General features: G+C 42.8%; 1 long non-coding RNA gene across 3 annotated transcripts; it reads right to left on the minus strand.

The window, feature by feature from the left end:
• Window positions 1-3,536: 3,536 nt before the first annotated feature.
• LOC119331385 lies at window positions 3,537-6,927 on the minus strand. Of its 3 annotated transcripts, none has more exons than XR_005160490.1 (4): window positions 6,664-6,927; window positions 6,462-6,596; window positions 5,775-5,828; window positions 3,537-3,774 (listed from the first exon to the last, which is right to left on the minus strand). It is a non-coding gene; the product is annotated as an uncharacterized LOC119331385 (long non-coding RNA). The 3 variants fall into 3 exon arrangements; XR_005160489.1 differs by having other exon boundaries at window positions 5,729-5,828; XR_005160488.1 differs by having other exon boundaries at window positions 3,537-5,828.
• Window positions 6,928-7,280: the final 353 nt, after the last annotated feature.

Below are 7,280 nucleotides of genomic sequence, written 5' to 3' on the forward strand. Positions count from 1 at the left end.
TGGCATGTGGCCCCGCTCCGCGCAGCGTTTCTAGATGGTGCTGGCGACCGCCGGCATCATAGCCCTCGCAGACGCCGGCTTCACCTCTCGCATGGACGACATGATGGTCAACTCCATCCGCAAGTTCGCCGCCGTCAAGAAGCGTGTAGCGAAAGCTCCTACTAGTCCTGCCAGCCACCATGCTCATGCGCGAGGGAGGGACGCAACTTCATTGACTTACTTCTCCTGCCTTTGCGTCTATGACAGGTGGGCCCAACAGGTGGTTGGCCCGCCTGTCATGCAGCCAAAGGCAGGTGCAGTTAAGGCACCAGAGCTCAGTCCGCAAGGGAGAGGGCGTTGTAGTAATCAAACTTCTCGGTCTTGTACGAGTTGACGCGACACATCAAAGCACTACACTCGACATAAGTCTTTTTACACATTTCAAATGGACTACCATATACAGATGCATGTAGACATATTTTGCTTCGTATGTAGTCACTTGTTGCAATCTCTAAAAAGACTTATATTTGGAAACGGAGGGAGTACAACGCATGCATGCATGCCGTGACTTCCCTTTTGATACTTGCATGTGTTGATTTGATGCATTCATGCATGTCCCAGAAAACTAGGGCTGTTTGGATTGTGACTATGTTTGTCTTATGTTGGCACATTATTTTTCCCACACTTTCCTAACTTGAGTTGCTCAAATTGTTACACACTTTGGCTTGCCTAAGGGAATCTTGCCACACTTTTTGTGTCTATGACATGTGGGGTTCACTGCTAATAAAAAAAATTCTTGTCTTCGGTGTGGCTAATAAAAAAGACTTATATTTAGGAACGAAGGGAGTAGAAAATATAAATAATAATGCATGTTGGGGCAACCCACGTTTCCGATAATTTTAGCCGTGGGCTTTTCACAATTTTTATGAGGGGGTGGTTGTTCATTTAATGGAGGGACTTGTACCAGACTTGAACGATACAAAGTGCGACCTGGCACACCGTAACACCACTTGGAACAAGCGGGTAGCTATCTCAAAAAACAATCAACAACTAAAAAATGGCGACCTGGCACGTAGTACCCAATTTTAAACGATTGTTTTGATGGAGTGAAAAAGGAAAACTACCCACTACGTATATATAGGCCGGAGCCTCCGCGCTTGCTTGCTAGGGTTGCTTTATTCACACACTCTCATCCTCTCCAGATCTAAACAAGATAGGGGTGGTAACACTGTCTTTCTCCCTTCAAAAGACACTGTCTTTCTATCCTCACCGCTGGTTACAGATCCGGACATATCCCCCTCCACCGGTGAAGGGGAGGAGGGGTAGCGTTTAGGCCGTCGTCGACAGCGAGGGAGGTGATCCACTGCCGGCCGCACTGTTATCTCTGGCTGAGCGCCGGTGCGAGAGGTCCTCTGATCCCTTCGTCGTTGCCCAAGTGTGGGCGGATCCGGCCTCCTGCCGCCCACCTATCCACATCCCGACGACCTTCAGGTATGTCTTCCTTTGAAACCTCCTTAGCTCTACTTCCCCAGCTCGCTACGTCGATGCATGTGCATCATTTTCTACCTCTCGGCCCCTCTCGATCGTATGGTCCAACGTCACCTATTTTTTTCTTCTATTGTTAGAGGTAAAGCTACTTCATGGAGTCGAATCTTGTACTTGGTTCAAACAAGAAATAATGTGGGGGTGGGGGAATTTAGTATGTAGTACATCGGACTTGGTACAAACAGGAAGGCAAGGGGGTGAAAGTAGTACAGACTGGTCATCCAACCGGTCTCTTGGTCGAAAAGGGAAATATAGGGGTAATGCTGTACACAGTGGTATGACCAGGACTAGATTTGCTATCCACACATAGGAGTAGGTGGCTAGAGTGAACAAAAATGGGACCAACCCAGATATGTTTCTTGGATGTTTGTTTCTCGGGGCAACAAACTATGAATCACCACTTTATGCCCCTGTTTAGGTAGATGGTGCTGGACTGCTGGTGCACCCATGCCCTTATACCAAATATTTAGTTGTTCTTAATCTAATGCCCCTGGTAAAATGAATCCATGCCATTATTATAAGCCATGACAAGTTTAGCCAAATGTTTTTGCCTGTAATTGTTTGAGACTCTGACTGTTTCCTCTGTAGCTTTTTGTGCAAACAGGGATATCCATTTCACCTGGTTGCTATTGTGACCTTTTGGTGCACTGCACAAAACTCTTTTTAAAAGAAGTGAATTTTGTGTTGTTTAACTGGAATGTCAGAATGGAATAGTTGGTTCATTTCGGTGGAACTGCACAAAGGGAGATCTGTGTTCCAATCCTCATCATCCATATTGGCACGATAACCTTCCTTTAGGTAAGAATGATATTTAATGCATGTGTTCATCTCTATTTTTGCGACTGCCATGATAAAATAATGCTATTTTTTACTAGTACACTTGTACTCCCTCATTGACAAAACCAATTCTGAAATAGAAGGACTTTGTTTCACCAACTGGTGAGGAGACTGAGAAACAAAGCAAGAAGAGGAAGAAGAAGAGTAAGCAGTGCTAAGGCGATCTTGCTGAAGCCAGAGGCCTCAGTCGAGGCCATTCAAGGGCTCCGACAATGACTACCTTACATGTGAGACGATCCTCTAGGGTGCCCTTCCACTTCTGCTGTCTCACTTAATTAATTAGGAGTACTTAAGTACCACTAATTTATTGCTGCCTAATTTTCCTGTCGGAGTTAAACAAATCTTTAGTAGCACCCTATGGTGAATCATGTACGTGTGTATGTTTGTCTATGAGGTAAATCATGTGGTGGAGCAGGGAGGGAATGCTAACTTTACCCATTAAGGTAATGAGGGTGCTTCTATTTGTTAGTGTATGTTTCATCAACTAGTCCCACTATTACAGTAATCTCACTCTCTCAATATATGTGCCAATAGGGATGCTCGATTTTGGCGGAACTGCACAAAAACTTTGGGTGCTTCATTGCCTCGACAGCTTCCTTCCTTTCCTGTTAGTCGCTAATCTCGGCTTGCGTTCTTCCTTTGCTATCAGTCGCTTGGCTTATCTCGGCTTCCAGCCAAAAGAAATAGTAATTGATATGCTACCTCACACAGGTTGGTACTGGTCTTTATCCGGATTATCACTACAAGAAATTTGTTAACACATGACAGTCTTAGTCCGTCACGGACTAGCCAAAAACTGTCATGCGTGCCCATCCATGATGGACCAGACGTCCGTCATGTATATCGCGTCATAATTTGACATCGTACCTTTCATGACGGTTCTTGGCCATCATGGATCTGCCCCAGGCCCGCCAAGCCCAAACTAGGCTATGACGGAACAAGCCGTCACTGATTTACATGACGTGGCTGCAACGTGAATCTAACAAGGCGTCTACGTGGCCGGTGTTGTAACCAACTAAATTGGGGATTTGCCCAATATTTTTGGTGGACAGTCAAACCGGTTGTTTTTTTAGTCCAACCCATTGCCAATTTTTTGTACATCATGTTTTCTCTATGTAACACAGTTTAATACAAGATAATTAAATTGGATTCATTCAAGAAATGCAATTGTTCACATGACAATACAGAGTTCCAACAATCTAGTCTGATTGAAAAAATGCTTATAAAAACTTTCAAGCATATCTAGAAAGCCCTATAAGCATTTAAAAAAATGAGTAACACGACTTCAGATAAAATGGACTACTAGCTAATTTTAATCTCCAACACTACACCACCGCTTCAAGACAGCTATCCGGACCCAAATAATCCATACTAAAAACTTCAATCCCCAGTAACACGGATTAATTGCCAAACCTGCATAGAATCAAAACACATACAAAATTATAATAAGCTATAAAAGCCAGCTCCCAAATGAATCCAGAGTAATCATATTAGTTGGTTTCCCAAGCAATCATCCATGGACACACCACTTCTATATTAAGGTATGACGTAAATGTGGGCAACACACATGAAGAAAAGCATACTAGTTACAAGTTCAAAAAATTATTCTATAAATGTGACATTTTATCATCCAAACATTGAAAGGTCAACATCATTTTAAAACAAACGGATGGATAGATCATTTCTTATTCATAAGTACAACAAAAAAAATCAAGTTCATATGCTCATGAAAGGATTATTTATACAACTATATTAAGAAGTCAGGTAATATAGTTCTACAAATAATCCTCTGCTGTAATTCGACATCAAGGAAGTAATGAAGTTCATGTCAAGGGTTTCACTTTGTGTCACCTATTTGAACCAAGTAAAAGCAATCAGACAATGATTAGCATGCTAGAGAAACAATGAGTACAACACGATGAAGATGTACTTGCATCAGCGTTGTTTGCAACCATATTAAAACAAAAATTAAAGATTCAATCAGAAATGCAAAAGAATAAGGAAGAAATAATTTTCTATACAAGCGATCAGATGAAAATTATGTAAAGAAAATTCTGCCAGCATATACACTGTACCACACCATTCCTTAACAAACAGGAATGACAGTAAACAAGTGATAGAGATTAACTTCAAGATAATAACAGAAACTAGTTTGTTTGTGGAGTACTAAGCTCTGTACTTGTTATTGGATAAAAAAATCAAAATCTGTACTGTAGTGAACTATGAACCAAGAAAGTAATTCATAAACAGTAACTAATAGTTAGGAAAGCGCAGCTTGAATTCATCATGCTTCGCTTATATTCAAGGACGGGTAACAAATAAGGGATGTTTACAAGTGATTTTCCCAAAGCAGACAAGGTTGCCATCCTCTACTCTTATCTCCAAATACACAAGGAGCGAACATGCATGCCATGATCAAAAAATAAATGACTGTAGCAATAACAACAAATATACCACAGTTGCTCTAGAGCTATGATTAATATGTACAGATGTAATCAACATTTGATGATACTCCCAGGTAAATGCCATTATTGATGTTAAAAGTTTGCGGGTGAAATACCACCAAAACAAGAAACTTTTCTGTTGAATCTTGAAACAGAGGAAATCTTGTTGAGAGAGATGTTGGGACTAATCTTGTTATTGGTGCTAATTTAGATTATTTGTTTTTGTTGATCCATGCATGTAGTCGTGTCCAGCTACTAGACAGCGGGTGTGTACTCATGTGAAGATCAGTTAATATGTGTACACGCAAGTTAGTAGTGGAATTAGATGAGTTAGTTAGTAGCTACATGAGAATAGGTCTTGGTGCATCCGTGAGTGGATTTGTGACTCTACCGGTGTGCCTTGCATGTTGGCCGAGTCGCATGCGTCTAGAGAAATTCCAGGAGGTGGATTAGTGCGTTAGTGGAGTAAGTGCATGAGGTGTGAGTCTTATCCTGTACTTGCTATTTAAGTTGATCAAGTGAATGAGAAAGTTTGCAGTCGTGAGGGCAGAAAAACAATGTAGTCTCTCGTATGACCAAGAAAGTGTTCTGGGCAAAGCCACTGGTCGTCTTTCTTGGTTGTGAGTGTGTGTGTGTGTGTGTGTGTTTCCTAGGAGTTTCTTCCATGAGTATGTGTTTGAGAGAAACCACAAGAGGAAGAGTAATCAGAGGTAGAAGAAGAGAGGCGCTGCGAGGAGGTGGCGCCAACAAGAGAGACAGGAGAAGTCGTTACATTGACAAACTTGTTGGTGTTTGTCATGATTTTCTGTGTCAGCCTCGAGGATCTCTGTTGGGGAAACAACATCAGCAAAGCACAACTACCGAATCACAACAAACAGAGGGAGAGAGTATGGAGGAGGCATGTCACATTTGGTACAGGGGACCTGAAGTTATGGTAGTGATGTTGAGCTGCATTCCAGGCGTCCTCACCTGACCCTTTAACCCCCGCAGCAGCTTCTCCATGGTTGGCGTTCTTAACACAACCTGATTGAAGCAAAGTGCACAAAAAAGCATGATTTTTTTTGCGTCGTCGAGGGTCTCTATTCAGCACATCAACATTCAAAGTAGAGAAATGGAGTTTCATCTAAGCATTTAAGAAATATACATACATAGCTAGTATCTGTGATTGCTATAAATGCAAAAAATTGTAATCCTGCACCGGTCGCTATAAAATTGCTACCCTTGCTTTGGGGTTCATTTTTAGCTATGTACTGAATGATGAAACTTAGACTCAGAAAAAATGAAGCTACATCTGTGGTCATGTATTTTTTGTACTTCCTTTTCTTATTGTGCAGATTGCTGTAGTTCCATAAACTGAGGCATGCAAGTGATAAACCCCTGGCTCCTAACACTATAACATACAAGACGACTAACTGAAGTATCATCAAGTCAACATCATATGGAACAGATACAAAACCAGACCCGTTATTCTAGTAATAACATACAAAACCTAAATCTGGATTATCGACATACAACATTTAGAAATTGCTCCGTCAGGAAATCACCAATTTTTTTATTTTGTATATCAGAGGACTGATACGAGGAAGTACCAGGACAAGAAAATACACATTGATATGATGTATATGTCTATAGCAATGAGGAAAATGGCAGTAAAACCTTTAAGCTGATGAGCTGGCAATCATCCTGGTTGCGCCGGAATATACCGACCCATGGCGCCGGTGGGCCTCCTTCTCCACTTCGGCAGGTCCTTCAAGGCAGCAACATCACCAACTTGACAAAGTTGAATCACGGCTGCGAAATCGAATCAAATCGAATCAGTGAGAGAAGGGGAGAGGGAGGCATGAGGAGAAGTGGGTACCTAGTGGATGAGCTCCATGAGATGGCCACTGGAAGGACCGCTGCGGATCTGGCTGTCGGCTACTTGATCTGTTCTAGGAGAGAACGTCAGGAAAGGATGGGGGACAGGGCCGAGCCCATGAGCAAGGTGGCTGGTGGGTGTGAGCGGCGGCGATGTGCCATTGCTGGGTGGTTGAGGTGGAGGTGGAGGGGAGGAGGAAGATGGATTGGGATGGGTGTGGCTCTAGGAGAGGAGGGGGGAGGTGGTGGGCGGCGGCGATGGGGAATCAGGAGGGGCTGTGGAGGACCGAGAGAGGAGGGGGTTAGGGTTAGGTTTTTATATGGGTAAACGTTCATCGGGCTTTAGTGGGCTTTGGCGGGCTTGCGGGGCTGTACAAGGCCGTCCATGACAGTTTTGAAAACGTCAACGAAAATCCGTCATGGATTAACAGGTTTCTTGTAGTGTATTGTGCTTGTCATATGTATTGGTAATTTGGTATTGTGCTACTGTTTGTCGATTTCATCAAGGAGTAACTTGGAGCCTGAACTCGCAGGCAAATCATTGCATCGGGTGATTTCAGTAGAACTGCACAAAAAGATCAGATGAACAGGTACTTATGATGCTGCTATGTGCTCCAA

The sequence above is a fragment of the Triticum dicoccoides genome, chromosome 7A (genome assembly GCF_002162155.2).
Source record: "Triticum dicoccoides isolate Atlit2015 ecotype Zavitan chromosome 7A, WEW_v2.0, whole genome shotgun sequence".
Taxonomy (NCBI): Eukaryota; Viridiplantae; Streptophyta; class Magnoliopsida; order Poales; family Poaceae; genus Triticum; species Triticum dicoccoides.